This window comes from Zonotrichia leucophrys, chromosome 6 (assembly GCF_028769735.1).
Source record: "Zonotrichia leucophrys gambelii isolate GWCS_2022_RI chromosome 6, RI_Zleu_2.0, whole genome shotgun sequence".
Taxonomy (NCBI): Eukaryota; Metazoa; Chordata; class Aves; order Passeriformes; family Passerellidae; genus Zonotrichia; species Zonotrichia leucophrys.
This window is the reverse complement of record NC_088176.1, coordinates 26,703,659-26,718,988: the sequence shown is the minus strand read 5'-3', so window position 1 is coordinate 26,718,988 and position 15,330 is coordinate 26,703,659. Positions and strand designations below refer to the sequence as shown.

The 15,330-nt window shown below is 39.6% G+C and overlaps 2 protein-coding genes across 10 annotated transcripts in view; one reads left to right on the top strand and one right to left on the bottom strand.

Moving 5' to 3' along the window:
- The window catches only part of WAPL (WAPL cohesin release factor), a 133,663-nt gene that overhangs the window by 82,965 nt on the left and 35,368 nt on the right, over positions 1-15,330 (bottom strand). The gene's annotated exons all lie outside the window — the stretch shown is intronic.
- OPN4 (opsin 4) overlaps positions 1-15,330 on the top strand; it is a 40,368-nt gene that overhangs the window by 485 nt on the left and 24,553 nt on the right. Inside the window, exon 2 of one of the 9 annotated variants that reach the window (XM_064716965.1) lies at positions 9,396-9,456. The exons of the other annotated variants lie outside the window; for them this stretch is intronic. The gene's annotated coding sequence lies outside the window, so the exon portion shown is untranslated. The remainder of the gene's footprint in view (positions 1-9,395; positions 9,457-15,330) is intronic. 9 annotated transcript variants of the gene reach the window in all.

Sequence of the window (15,330 nt, the reverse complement as noted above, 5' to 3'; positions counted from 1 at the left end):
CTTCCTCCTTGGGAACTTTGAAAACTAGTTCAAGCTATTGTAGTCAGCTTTTTTTAGGCATACTAAGTCAATTTTCATTTAAAGTCTCATATTCAATTCTTTTAATAATGTATTAGCAGAGTATTCTTCTATTTATGTCCATGAAGCTCTCATTCACATTAGAAATTACTGTTGTATAAACGGCAGTGATTCTTATATGCAGCACAAATTGGTGTTAATCCTTTTTCTAGAGATAAAATATTAATTCTGTAATAGTGAGTATTTGATATTAAGTGATAAGTAAATAAACAATTTCATCCCTGCTGGTATGCGCCAAACCAAAATTCTCAGCATTTCCTGTGATCCTTCAACTTCCCAAGAGTGGCAGAAGTAAGGTTTCACTGAGTGAGTCAACAACTCTGAATTTCAGGGTCGAGATGAAGGTAACAGGGCTCATGAAGTGTGTAGAAATCTTTTCAATTTATAATATTAAGTGACAAATACCAAGTGGGAACCACTAATCTATGTTGCCTTCTGTATGTTTATTGCATGTAAAAATTACTTCTGGCAAGTGGAACTGAGAATTCTTTCTACTGTTTAAGCTAAAGTCACCCTTGCAACAAAGCCCTGTTTAGGAAAGGCTGTTCATGTTCTAATTTAATTTTTGATTAATTGGTTTCTCTTGTATAGCTCCAGTCTTGTGGCAGTGCCCCAGGACCCTTTACAGACTAACTGCTGCTGTCTTTGCAAATTAAAATTTGCATATTAAATTGGTCAATACTGTAGTATGTTATGGGCAGAAATTTGATGTTTGCTGTGGTTATAGCAATGATCCTCAGTCCTTCTCTGGTACCCCAGACTGTTCACTTCTGCAGCTCTCAACTGAGGAACTTCCTTACAAAGCGAGTTCCTTATGGGTGGTTCATGTTCCACATATTTTATGTTCCAGCTCTCCTGATCATTGCTGTCAGAATATTCAGTCTTTTCTCCAGTAACTAAGTTGTTTTGGTGCTGCTTTTTCCTCTTGCTATAATCAAATTGATAAGCTGTTTAGAAATATCATGTGATATTTTTTCATAATACCTGAACAATTTCCAGCTGCACTAGAGCATGTGGCTTGGAGTAAGAGAAAGAGTGCTTCTCTTAAAATTGAATGTACAAGAGATCTACTCCATGATTAATCAGAATCTAATAGCTAATGTAAACTAATCATATTCAGGAACAGTAGACAAGTCAAGGTTTAACTTGCTTTTCAAGCACTGAGAATTGCTTAGTCCCAGTGGTGGTAGGGGAATAAAGTGTTGTACAGCTGAGACTGTATCAAATGTTACTACCAAAGCAGAAAGAAGGGAGAGAAGTTTGAGAAACATGGACCTCCACAGGCTCTATTAAGGTACAAGACAAGTTCAGCCAGAGAAGAATACTTCTCTGTTTAGAGAAGGCTCTTTTATGTCTTTCATCACAACTGATAACCAAGAAAGAGATCCTTCAAAAGACTTGAGGTCTTTGCTAAAACACACTTTGCTCTCTTATATCAGAAAGCCTGTCTTGGGGCTATCATTTCACTTACAAAAAAAAAGTTTCTTATAATGTAACAAATATGCACTGGGTATCCTGCTGCAGAAGGGATGGAAAAAAGGCCCTGTAGTTTTGTCACGTGATAAAATAGGTTGTTAGTAAAAGTATCGTGCCTTGTCAATGCTTTTACATTAAAGATCAATAGCTATTCAAATGAAACTGCACCCAGAGAAATCAAAATGAGCTCTCTTCCTCCATACAGAGTGACCTGCTGCCCATCCCTTCTGTGTAAGACTGCTTATTTAGACACAGTTAATTGCTTGTGAAGCAGATATGAAACCTTAACAGCTGCCTCTGGCTGGGGCCTGTGTCTTATCTCAGAAGGTAGTTAATCTTTCTGTGATTGTATTTGCTGGAACAATGTAATCAAATGAAGGAACAAAACCTACTTTCATTGTTTACTGTTCAATAGACGAACAGTACATTGTAAAGCAGATTCTAAAGTAGTTCACCAAGCTCACCTTAATGTTATTGTTTTAAAGAAAATACTCCCACCCTCCTTGTCTAGCTTCTAAAATCAGAATTATGCTGTTTCTGAACTAATTTACATACAACCAGGTGAACACCTATTTCACAAAACAGCTGTATCTATACAATAATTCCTATATAGTGAATTTCTGGTAGTACACGTACTGGACTTCTTTTAATGCGTTGATTATTTTTTAGAATAAGCATAGGCTTTTCCAAATTATATTAATTCAACTAGTGAATTATATGCAGCAACATGCAGTAGTGTGCATTTTCTCTGGGGGGGTGAAAACATTTTCATGTTTTCATCTTATCATGAAGTAATGTCATTCTATTTAAAGGAAGCTTCCTTCATTACCTAAAAAAAAGCCTCTAAGTCTGCACCAAATATTGGAGTGAAAGCTTTTTAAAGGTCTGTTAAAAAGTTTATGTATTTGTTAGCCTGCTGGGTGTGCAAAGAGCTCTTTGACTCAGAATTAGAGTGGGACTGGCTGATGTGAAACTCAGAGTTGTTCCAAGCAATAACAATCCCACATTAGTTTGCTGCAAGTATGGTTCTCTGTTAAGAAAAATAGCTTACTTTTGTGCTTTTCCATTTTCCTACAAAACTAACTGTTCTTCCTCAAAGAAGATGAAAGATGGTCAAATTAAAAAAGGGTAAATAAGAGAATGCAATGAATGACTGATACATCTTGGGAAAATGGAAAGGAATGAAGAGTGGGAGGAAAAAGAAAAGATTGGGATGAGAAGAAGAGAGTAAGGTGGAAAGGTGATAAAAGAAGTCCTTCATCACAAAGGCAATATTTCTAGTGCAACAGGAACAGCACAAGTTGGGAAAATGAGCTATTGCCTTGAACTATCAAGCTTTCACAGAACAGCATTTAAATAGTAATGAGTGTAATGTTAGGAGTCCACCTTACTGTTAATTTTTTCCAGTTACACTCAATTTCCCAGCCGGACTCCAACCCCTAGGATGACATCTTCTGCACTGATAGATCAGTGTGTACAATACTATATAAATTTATTCTTCTCTTCCTATACAAACTCCTGAAAGATCTCAATCCCTTCAGTGTCTGCCGTTATGGGATTTACCCCATGGTCAGGGGTGACTGAGATCTCATCTCAGAGTTTTGCTTTCACCAGGGTGTCCCTTAGTCTAACACAGTGGGCTCTGGTCAGACCTGCAGGGATGCAATGCTCTTAATTTTTCATTTGTTTAGCCAAGGTTATGTGTTTCATTAGTGAAATGAGCATGTTGATATTTACTTTCCTGGCCAACAAAAGGGCTGTTAAAACTAGTTATGTCTTAATCTACTACATGCATAAACAAAATTAAAATCAACCTGATTCAGCATGTTTCAGTTACCATAAGCTTTACAGCATTATGAGGTTTGATAGAGGTTAAGGGAATGCCAGTTATGTTATCACACTGGTTCTTACAGACCTTCTGCAATCTTATTTTATACGTTTTCATCTATATGGGGAAACTTGCCCAGTTTCTGATAATAGTTTTATTAATAGAATTTGCATTACCTGTGATTTAGCCTGATTTGCTATTTCCAGATAGTTGAGCTTTTAACTTGTCTTTCAAGGAAGTGACACAAAAGGCACAAAAAGAAAGAACCAGAGGCATAAAACAAAGGGAAGAAAACTAGTAGTGGGGTCTGAAGTTACTAAAAAACTTTAGAATGAGGAGGGCAGTAACATGATCAGCATTTGCATTAAATTTTGGAAGTCTTAAAGGTCTGCTGGTTGCTTTAAAAAAAATATTTGATACAGAATTTCAGAATTCATTTTCTCCATAAAACTAGCTTTGGTTTTCCTCCTTTGTGGGTGGTGGCAATGAGAAAGCCAGAAACCTCTTCTGTTTGTCTTTGTGTGCTCTTCATTATCTGGAATATCAGTTTTTTGGTGAGCAAAACCTGCAAGAGATTTTTCCATCTGCTTTGGGCATTCAAAGGCCATTCCTGTCCGAGTACCGCGGCTCTTCAGAGGAGTCTCTTTTTTGAAGGGATGATTCCTGTGACAGACTTGCTGTACAAATTTGTAATCCTCTCACATAAATGTCAGAAGCATTAGTAAGATCAAAATATTTCATGTCAATAAGTATTCCTTATGCGAGATACATTTGATTTGACTTATTAGACTTATAACAGCTGTATTTCCTTACTTCCCATATTAGCTTCTGGTGCTAGTTAGTGCTTTACTAAAAAGTTTCTAAATTGTTTCCCCTTAGCAAAAGATAGTTCAATTAGTTATTTTTTTACTGATGTATCCTGAAAAAACCCTGAATATCCTCTCATAACCTTCTTGAAACAAAGATATTTTTAGTTTAGAAGCTCCAGGCAAAAAATATTGAAAGGGATCTATCAAGAGGCTTTTTTTGACAGTTCTTTTCTTGTAAAAAAAAAAAAAATCAGAATCTGCTTTTCCTATCACTTGAAGATATAATATTGGGTTTTGCACAGGCAAGATTGTCCATCCTCTGACTAGAGCTAATGTCAATGTTCATGCAGGCTGCTTTTAGTAAGTCAGCCTCCCACACCACTAATGACTTTTCAGTTGCATTAGTCTGCTATGTATTATTGATTTCAGGCATTATTGATTAATGCTGTAAGTAGATTTATTTCTGTTCCTAGAGAGTAAAGGATTGGCACCTCTGTTTGATGAATGGTGTCTTAGTGCTTGCTTTGGTCAGTTCTGTGCTGACTCCTTCCCTTCCTCTGCTCTTGTCTGTCCCCTTTCTTATGGTTTTTCTTACTTAGGTGCTTTCTATCTACCTTCTCTGTAAGAGAAATTTGCACTAAACTTGGAAAGTATAAAGTAGTACAGAAATGAGAAACTCATGCATGTGCAGCAATGTTTTTTTCAAAGTTAACAGGGTGATGTTTCATTTGTGCTGTTCCTTCCAGAGCCTGACTCTGCCCACGGCTGCTCTGCTCCCCAGGGATCAGGGCTGCTGCTGGCACTGTGCAGGCTCTTCAGCCACTGAAGCAGCTCCTTATCCCACCACTCCCAGGTTCCAGATTCTCTGGAGTTCCCAGCTACATGGGATAACTTGGTGCTGGATTTCTCCCAATTCATCCAGGGCAACACAGTGCACTTTGGGTTTGTGACCAAGCCCCATAAACCCAGATCCAACTCTCCAATCTCTTGAATTCAAAGACTATGAACTTTGGCTCCTTTTATCTTTTTAACTAGTAACTTATTACACAGTATTTGTTCTTTTGGCTATCATTTAGTCTGCGCTTTTGAATTGCTTTATAAGTTGAATACCTAAACTTCAGTCATCAGCACCTCTTTGGCTGTTTTCTGCATACTGTTCTACAGTTGTCTGATGGCTTATGTCCCTGGAGACTTATTCTTTAATAGAGTATATAGCTCATCACCTGCCCTTTGAAGTCCCTCACTATTTCTGTTGCACAGCTATAATAATTTGACTTCATATTTTGCTGTCAGCACTGATAATCTACACCATATTTCAAAGTCAGGGGGTTTTAAAGTACTTAAATAGTATTTTGGGGAAATCCTACTTAATATCAGGTTATCAAATGTCTGTGAGGTTCAGTCATTCAAGTTAATTCTCATCTTTTAGAATGTATCACCTCTGTCAGCTGTGGGACAGAAACAAAAACATCACGTGCCTGTGTAAATTAAGAGTTAGGACTTTCATACAGAAGCTAGTGCAGGTGATTGTAAAATAAGAGTTACAGAAGTTTTAAATGTACCTGGTTGCATGTGCCCGGGTGGTGCTTTTCTGTTAGACTTGCCACCTAATAGCCATTATTTTTCTGCAAGGAGACAGAGGGAAGTATGTATTAAATGGAGCAGAAAGTTCCTCAGCTGGGGACAGGCGGTTAAAAAAGGTTTTCCTTCCTGTGAAGGAAAAATATTTAAATTAATTTAAATAAGCTGAGTAATTTCTATCTTTTGGTATATAAATAAGTTGTATCCTGAATTTAAACAGCATCAACCTTCTGCCTCATGCAATTCTAATTATAAGAAAACAAATTGCAAATTATTCCCCAGAGTTTAGTTAGGTAAGTACCCTGCACAAAAGATCACCAGCATCTTTGACTCCTACATATGTATTTTCAGAAAAGTACCTCAAGTGCCCTCACAATCTATATAGGTCAAGTTCAGAACCAGGGTTCCAGAATGCTCATGCACAGATGATCATTAAAGGACTACAATACTCATCTCCCTGTGAGTGGATATTTGTCATATATCCATAACTCCACTGGCTTCCAAAAATTAAGAGCCTGGTCCCAGTGGAATAGTTGGGAAGTCCCTCTGAAGTCTCCCTTCATTATTTTTCTATGGTCTGTGAATCGTGAGAAGTCTGTTATTGCTGTAATTTCAATAAGCAGAGGTAAGAAATTCAGAAGCACCATAAAAGTACAAGAAAAGCCTGAGAAACAGCAGTGATTAGAAACTATTCCTATGTTTATATTGCATTACTGTGTTAGATTTTTAGTTCTAGTCAGCCTCTCCATTCTTAGGCTTAATTCTTATACAAAAACCGTGTTCCTAAATCTTCAGGTAGTCTGGGTGCTTCAGTTGCAGGCACTTCTCTGGAATGTGAATCTCAGCTCTGATCATCAAACCTTGAAAAACTGAGCTTTTAATAAGACTATCTGGGATATTAAAAAAAATAACATGTTTCATTAAAACTGGTGAAGCAAGAATTCATTTTAAGAGGAATAATTTCTCTCCCAATAATTAGAAGAAAGGAAGGAAAGAGAGCTTGGGTCCCAGCTGGTTCATTCTGACAACTCATTCGAAAGGCACTTGTATGTCATGAAGAGAGTTGCTAAGCTGAGCTGAAAACTGGTTTTGTACTATGACTGTGGTTTAAATTATACAAAACCTTCTAAGAGAGGCTGTGTTAGCTTTCAGATTTCTGTGCTTGTGCTCAAGCTAAAGAGCAATTTAGCTTGGACCAAAATAACTTCATGGTTCAGATTGCTGCATTTTTTTTCCCAGACTTTTGCACTGACAACTTGAACCTACATTCCTACCTACATCCTGAGTCCTTTGACAAACCCACAAAAGCCCCATCAATGTTTGAGTTAGATCACTGAAATATGGATTGAGAAGCACAGATTTGCTGAGCTGCATGCTGTTTGAGGCTGAAAGTGTGTTTTAGGGAAATCTCTCTGTATTCTTGCACTCTTTCCTGACATGCTGCTTTCAGTCACTGGATGTGGGGTTTGACACACCTTTGGACTGACTCATAATGGTCTGCTGATTATACTCAGAAAAAAGGTCTGAGCTTCTTTGGTATTGAACTTCAGAGTGCTGCCATGAGGTTTTTTTGTTTGTGGAGTAAACAACGATTACCACTGTTGCCTTGTTTGCAGTATGCCAGAGCAGACAGATCTCTGCAGTTGTCTAATGATAGTACAAGTTCTGATTGTTGCCCAAGGAAGTTTCTCTCTGAACTGAGAGATAAACAGCCCTGCACTCTCCCTCTAAAAAGAAGTCCAAGAAAGTAATCGTACCACAGTCAATGAATTTGAAAACAAAGACTTTGTGGGCTTTTAAGTATGTCCATGGTCAAGAATATAATAGCAAAATTTGTCCTGATTGCATGGTTAGGATATTTTCAAGTTCGGTTAAATTTGGGAAGACAGAAGTGACTGTATTTCTGTTTGCCTCTGCTTTCTGACTGTTAGTTATTATAAATGAATACTAAAAAGTAGCATTTTCACCTCTTGAGTGAAAGGCAGCAGCAATGCATTTGTTTAGTAAAATGTATGTGCATTAAGGGCAAAGACTTAACTTTTTGGCTGGATAGAGTTTTGTTTTGGTGGGAGGAACAAGAGAGGATAAGAATTAGATTACATTTTTTAACTGAAGCTGCAAGAAGGGGTAGAAACACATAATGTTTTTGTAACGAGGGAGAAATGCCTCTTAAAAGTCCATTTTTTTTGTTGAGGTGTTCTGTGGTCTTAAGTTTCATTACTGAAACTCTGCTTAGAAAAGGCCACATTAATTTTTCTCCCTAGGAAATGAAGTAGCTGAGTCATTCATTGGAAGTGAGATAAGGCCTGTCTAAATCTGATGATCATGAATCCACTGGTTTATTACACAGGGAGAGGTCAGTCACTTCCTACTGGTGACATCCTTTCAGTTTGTACAAGAAGGAAACTATGTGGTTGTGTGCAAAATCACTCAAGTATCCTGGGCACTCAAGCCCATACTCAAGGCTTGATGTTGTTCATGTGTTTTCCTTTTTCAAGCACGTTTTTAGCCATCTGGAAAGAGCAGATAGAGTGCAGTGCCCAGCATTCCCTATCACATAGATGAATTTCAGGATATCATTTCAGTGAAAATTTCTTACAGTAAGTAGAGGTGACATGCTTGTCTATGTTTGTCTGCTGTGCAGCAAAATTATCTCCCAATTATGTTTTTGTTTGCAACATCATCTGCAAGTCATGAGCAGGAATGCCAGTTCTGAAGGGAGTAGGCAGAATTGTACAACTGAAGTAAGAAGCTGCAGTTTGACTTTCTGAGGATTGCTGCCAGTTTTTATCACTTCATACCGGTTTGCTTCTGAGGTCTGTATGTATTCAGAAGGGTTACTCTTTTGCTTTTTAAACTCTGAAAACCATTTTTAGCTGTCCAAAACAGAACACTGACATTTTCTTGTAGTCATACTGAATTATTCACGAGTTCACCCAAAAAATTGAGCTGAGTATATTTGTTAAGCAAATTCATGGCATTACCAGAAAATGGCGATTTGCATTTGCATTGCTCTAATACTTAGAAATGTTAGGCAAGTCAAAACACCATCCCAGCATGGAATAACAAGTCTCTGCTCCAAAGAACTTGTTATCAAAGTACAAAGAGAGCAGAAATGGTGGTGGACAGGCAGGAGGGGGCAGATATAATCAGACACTATAGATCAGTGGTGTCAGCATGGCCAGCAGGCTGTGTGTGCCTGCAGCCCAGCTATTGGCAATGTCTCTTGTTGCCACTGCCACCAGCACGCAGCACTGCATGGAGACAAGCAAATCATGCATGGTGGAAACTGTTCAGGAATGATGGAAATGGGCATCACTGGCTGACAGGATGAGAGAGCTGGCAAGTCAGAGCTGTCTGAAAGATGATAGCTTAGCTGGATATAGAGAATTTATCAAGGCTTTTTAAAGTGAAAACCAGAATATCTATCTGATTTGGGAGAAAAGAAGGATGGAGGGCTGTCAAAGAAGGGGACACAGGGTAGCAACAGCTTAAGAAGGGAGCTGGGAGAGGATAGGATCAAAATGAAAAGGGCTTGGACTCAGCTGTACACAGTCTCACTTGCAACCTTGCATCCTGCCTGCAAACTTGTGATAACTGTCCTGTACTTTCCATTAATTAAGGTTGGATGTCATAGCAACTGAAACAGAAGTCACTGAAGATCCAGAGGAGGCATTTAGCAGAGTAGGTATTAATAAAGGCCACACTGCAGAGCTAAACAAAGAAGAATGTGTTCATTTAGAGGCCTTGTGTGGACACTTGGGAAATCAGAGTCCACGGTGATAACAGGCTGGATGACAGCCCTAGAAGAGTTTATAAAGAAACAGATATATGGCTTTGTGCTCCTGTACACTGAGAACCTCTGATAGTATATCTGCACTGCATTCTGCTCTAGCTTAAGCATTAGGTCTGTTTGATTTCAGACTTTGTGTGAAGAGTTTTGAGTTGCAGCAGGGACAAACTCCTCATAATGTCTCTGTTCTCAGTGGCCATTACAGAATCCTGCCCAAATCTTGTACACAGTTGCAGCTGAAGCAGAATTTGGTGCAGGCAACTGCTGGCTCTTTTGTCTTGTGTAGGACACTGAAATTTCTTACACACTCAGATGAAATATTCTCTGGCAATTTTAATTTCCACTTGCTCATAGGCTGTTTTCAGAAGCAATTCAAATACAAGATTTTGAAAATTAAGTGATGTTAGTGAGTGGTCTGTTTCTTCCTTCTCATCCTGCTCCAGTTTCTGAAAGCACTGGGCACAGTGCAGGTCTAGAACAGCAAAACAGGGCATTGCAATGGCTGGGAGCTGCTGAGATTTGAGATGCCTGCTTATTAGTGCACCAACCGAATTTCCTCCCAACAGTGACTTGACAATTGTGGTTTGCTTTTTTCACCTACATAACCACTGATGGTATTTCTTGAAATGATAAGATTTTTTTCACAGAGATGTTGTAAGACAAGATTTGTGTGGCAGAAAAAGTAATTGTATAGCCATCAGGGCAGCAAACATATTCTCTGCAGGTAATTTGTGGATAATTGTGCTATTATCTAAGGAGAAAAATGATAATTCTTTAATACCAAGTGACATCCCACTTTGTTTACTCTCTGGTTATCATGAACTATTATTTTTCAAATACCAGGGTTTAAATATTGATTGCTGTGTGTGGATAAAAATTGCTTCATAGTGTTCATCTTTCCGTAGTCTATTCATCAGAGATCTCTCTCCATTACTGTCCTTTGTCTTACCTGGCAAGATATTTCTGCAGCCCCTCCCACAAGAGGCTCAAGTCACTGAGTTCTGTATATTTCATAAGTAACTACCACATAAGCAGATGGGAGTAAAAAACCAACAAAGTCCAAACAGTCCCAGTAGTTCTCCCTGTAAGCAGTACAAGTTCTCTGCCAGTGCTGGCCAAATCCTGGCACTGCTGTGCACCTCTAGTGGCAGCCAGCATTTCAGTAGGGGTAAAATGCTTGATACAATTTCTCTGCAATTTTCTTTCTCACTCTTTCCCTGTCAATAATCCTCCTCTTATTGGCATAGTATAGTAGCTGGGAAACACACAATTCTGCTGTATCTCTGCATGAGCAAATCTTTCATAATGCAAAGATTTTTTCAGTAAAAATTACAAAGCAGCTTTGACACCACCATATGCTGATCCCACACTTCAGCCCACTGCAGACTGACTTGTATATGACAGAGACATGGTTTATTAAGGGGAACAGAGTAACAAGGGGAAATTTTCTTTAAGTTTTGTATCTAATTATTGCCAAAAAAATGGGGCATTTTTTCTGCAATGATACAGCAACTGTTCGATCACTTTTAAATATGATTTTTCCCTGCCAACATAGGCACCAAGCTGCACCAGCACAATCAGCTTTAATTCACATGTGAGAAGGTGAGAGCTCCTATTTGGGAACTAGAAGTAGGGAAGCTTCCAGCTGAAACTGTTTGAAAAGAGTATGGCTAACCAGAGTTCCTTGGAGAAGGGTTTGCAAAGAGGTTAAGCCATAGGAGACAGGGAAGGATGAATCTGAGGGCTCCCTCCACAAATCAGGGTTAAGAGGCTTTTTTTGGAGGCACTGCAAGTCCAGCTTGGCTGGTTTTGAGAACTCCTTTGTGTTCAGATTCTGCGAGGAAGGACAAGAGGGACAGAGATGGGCTGATCCTTTCAAGCCAGCTGCCCTTGAAGCCGTGAACCCCCAGAGGAAGCTGGAAACACAGCTGGGGGAACTCAGGCAGGGAAGCTGCTGGATTGTGCCTTCCATAGACTTGCAGCCTAACGCCATTTACAGGGCTACAATCAGACTGTTTATCACTGATGGAATCTTTTCATCTCAGTGGAAAAGATTTTGGTTTTGCTAAGTATTAGAAAAAATCTTGTGTTTGAAGGGACTTTTCTAAACCATCCTTTCTGTTTTGGCCCTTCTGTACTTGGCCCAGCTCTGGGACTCTTCCTCTCCTGCTGTGGGGCTAAACAGCCCAGAGTGAGAGCTTGCTGGCTGCACCCTACAGTTTGTGCCTTTGCTGTTCGCCATAGATCTTGGCTACCCTACAAAATTAGAACTACCCAGGAGGTGAATTATTCACTTCTACAGCACAATGGAAGCCATGTTGATTTGATTTACTGTTTTCTATTTTATCTATTGATCTTTGAGGAGTCCCAAGAGTATGCTCCCATGAAAGGCCATACAGAACTTTGTATTCAGTTTAACAATTTTATTTACAAAGGGTCTTCTTGCCGCCTGTCCTCTTGCCAAGTTTCTGCAGGCACAAAGAACTAAATTTAATTTTTATGATCAATAGAGCACACAGAAGATATATATTGCACAGTTCTCTCCCTGCCTTGTTATTTGGGGTGCCAAAATTGCAGTGCACTCTCTCAGAACAGCTAAGAAGTGGGAGAGCTCCCCTCTGACAGATCTTAGCTGTTAAAAGGCAAAAAGAACACAGATGGTTGAAACCAGAGTTTTGTGTAAAACGAGCAACCAGTTTGCACCTGCATATCTAAGCAGATATATTTGTTGCAGGTACCAGTACAAAAATAGGGCCCTAAAAATTCTTTTGGGAGAAACATGTTTTCAGAGGTTGCAGCCACTGAGAAGCAATGCCAAAGGAGATACTCAGGGCTCACATTATCCAGGGGGAGCTGTGTGGGGAAGGCTGCTCTGTACTCAGATTTTATAGTGTGATTTTGCCTCTTGAAAGGCAGATACTGCAAATAAATGGACACTCAAATGAAAAATTGATAGTTCTGCCCTTTATCCTCATTACAGGATTACCTAGCACGTCTAGAGGGCAAGCAAAGCATATTTTGAGTACTGAGAATTGTCTTCCCCAAGATGTTTACATGAATTATTGCTATCATTCCCCATAGCACAATGGGTAAAAAAAATACAATCACTCAACTTATTAACAATACCAAACAACTTGGTTTTGTGAATGCCTCCTCTGTGGTAACTCCAATCCCAGACCTGTGTCTGCACTCAAAGAAAAGTGTGACTTTACCATTTCTGAGAACTCTGTTCCTCTTTCCATATGCTGGCCTTGGAAACCTAGGTGGTCTTTCAGAAAGTTTAAAGAATCCCAGGTGAGCTTTTGTAAAGGTGCCTCAAAGTCATTGATGCCCAGCTGACCATGCCCCTGGTCTTTTAACTCTCCCAGCATTTCCCAAAAGCAGTCTGTTTACCTTGTAGGCAGCAGATTGCCTCTTCTTGCAGTGCACTCTGTATTCCTGGAGATGAGCTAACACCTAATTCTATCCACAGCTCCCAGCCAAAGAAGAGGAAAATGAGTTCTTTTCCCGTCATTGTGAAAGAAATCTTATACTCATTTGGACTTTAATTAAATTTTATCCAGATGTTATCTTTCCCTTTTTCTGTTAGACAATTTTCTCAGTTTCCTGGAAGGGTCCCGGAGTCTGTGGTCTTTCTGCTATTTTTGCCTGTAATTTATAGAAAAACTGTGAACAGAAGTAAATTATCAGCAGCAAGAGGTTGTCCTGGGTCCATCTGAGCTGGAGCTCACTCTGGCACCGCAGCCCTCCCTGAGCTGTGCTGTGCTGGTACCCAGGAAGGGGCTGCTCACAGCCCGGGGCTTTGGCTCTGCCTGAGCAGTGCTGGCACTGCAGCAATGCTGCCTCTCCAGCATTCCCCCCTCGCCTGTGGGCTGCGGGTGGGCAAGATCTTGGCAGGGGCTGTGGCCAGGAGAGCAGATCCAGCTGACCAAAGGGATATTCCATCTCATTATGATGTCTGCTCAGCAAGGAAAGGAGGATGCAGGGGGCATTTGTTATTACAATGTTTGTTTTCTGTGATAACTGCTGTGCCTACTGAGGCCCTGCCTCCTGGGTATTGGCTGGCCAACTCCTGCTGATGGGAAGTAGACAATAAGTATTTTCTTTTCCTCTGCTTCCACAAAGTCTTTGCTTTTGTTTTATTAAACTGCCATTATCTTGAGCCACAGGTTTTTTCTGATTTTCTCCTTCCCTCCTCATCCTGCTGAAGAGGGGGAGGGATGAAGTAGCTTGGTAGGCAGCTGGCATCCAGCTGAAAGCAGGGCTCTCAAGGTGGGAAGGCTGTTCTCACCATAGTTCAATGTGACAGAATTCTGAGAGATTAATGCTAGAAAGGTTTTCCTTTCTCTAGAAGTTACTGGAGGGTAATTCAGACCTGGGCCATAAGCCAGGAGAACTTTCTGCATGTTTCACACACAGAACTTGTGGCAGAAATGTTGGAAAGCTTTAGAACGACCTAATGCCTTTGGAAAGTACCTGGGGTCATAAACTGATATGTTTTCTCCGTTAGGCTTCCCAGAAATACAACAGAGGTAAGTTTTTGGTAGAGAATAAGCAAGGGGGAGAGAGAGAGAGAAGCCAAATTTCCCTCCTGATCCACAAGTCTAATATTCTGAATAAATTCAAGTGAAGTAGCCTTAACTATAAAGAAAAACAATTATTGCTCAACAAAATACTTAGAATTGTTCTCTCTGGTTTAACACTGCATATAAAGCAAAGAAAACCTGAGAGAAAAAAAGTTTTGTGAATGTATTGCTGCATGTCTTTGTCCGACTTCCTGAGCCCTAGGGACAAGAGAGTGAGATATTTCATACTTCAAACCTTGTACAGTTGTAGGATGATTCCTCTCCTTCCCTGGAAGCAGAGTCATCACACATAAAACAGGGCAGCTGAATTGCCTCTAGCAATTGGCCATAATAAAGGATCACACAACTGCCATCAAATGAGAACATCTCCACTGGCCATGAATCTGAGTGTTAGGTCCCATTTTCAGAAATAGTTTCCTTAGCTTGCAAGAGCCTAGCATTCAGAGAAGCAGAGTCCAAAGGCTAAGGAAGGGTACCAAATGAGCAGCCCTCTTTGGGACTAGCATCTGCTTCCCAGTGGGAAAACTTGCTTTCTCTCCTTTACACTGCATATTCTTTCATAATAGGCTCTCAGGAGCTGCTGAACTAATCAAAGTAATCTTTCTGCAAAGGCATGTATTACACCAAATCTAATGAAGCAGGAAGACAGCTTCTATAATGTCCAATTTACTTTAAAAATATATATTTATTCTATGGTTTGATTACTCTCCCATCCATATTTCAGGCTACCCTAAAAATGCCAAAAATGTCAATGCTTCCAGACTAACTGGAAATGAAATATTTTCAGTGCAGTGACTTCTTGTTAAGATGAGAGGAAATAAGAAGGAAGAAAAATGTCATTTGTGACCCAGGGAAAAGGAGAACTTTCTGTACAAGCTGTATGTAAACAGATTGAGTGTTGACATTGTCCACTAAGACATAAAGCAGAAAACTAAGAGGATCTAAGCAATGAAAATGAGAATGTCAAGTCCAAGATCACATGTGATCTAGTATTTATGCTTGTCTTGAAGATTGCATATCTGAAACTTTGTCTTATCAGTTTACAAGATCAGGATGTAACTGTGCAACTCCTTTGAGTACAGAGTTCACACATGGGAGACTTACCATTGTCTCATTTCTCTGCACATCAATCATTTCTGTACTTTCTGCTCTAGTCCTCGATAAACTTAATTTGAAGAT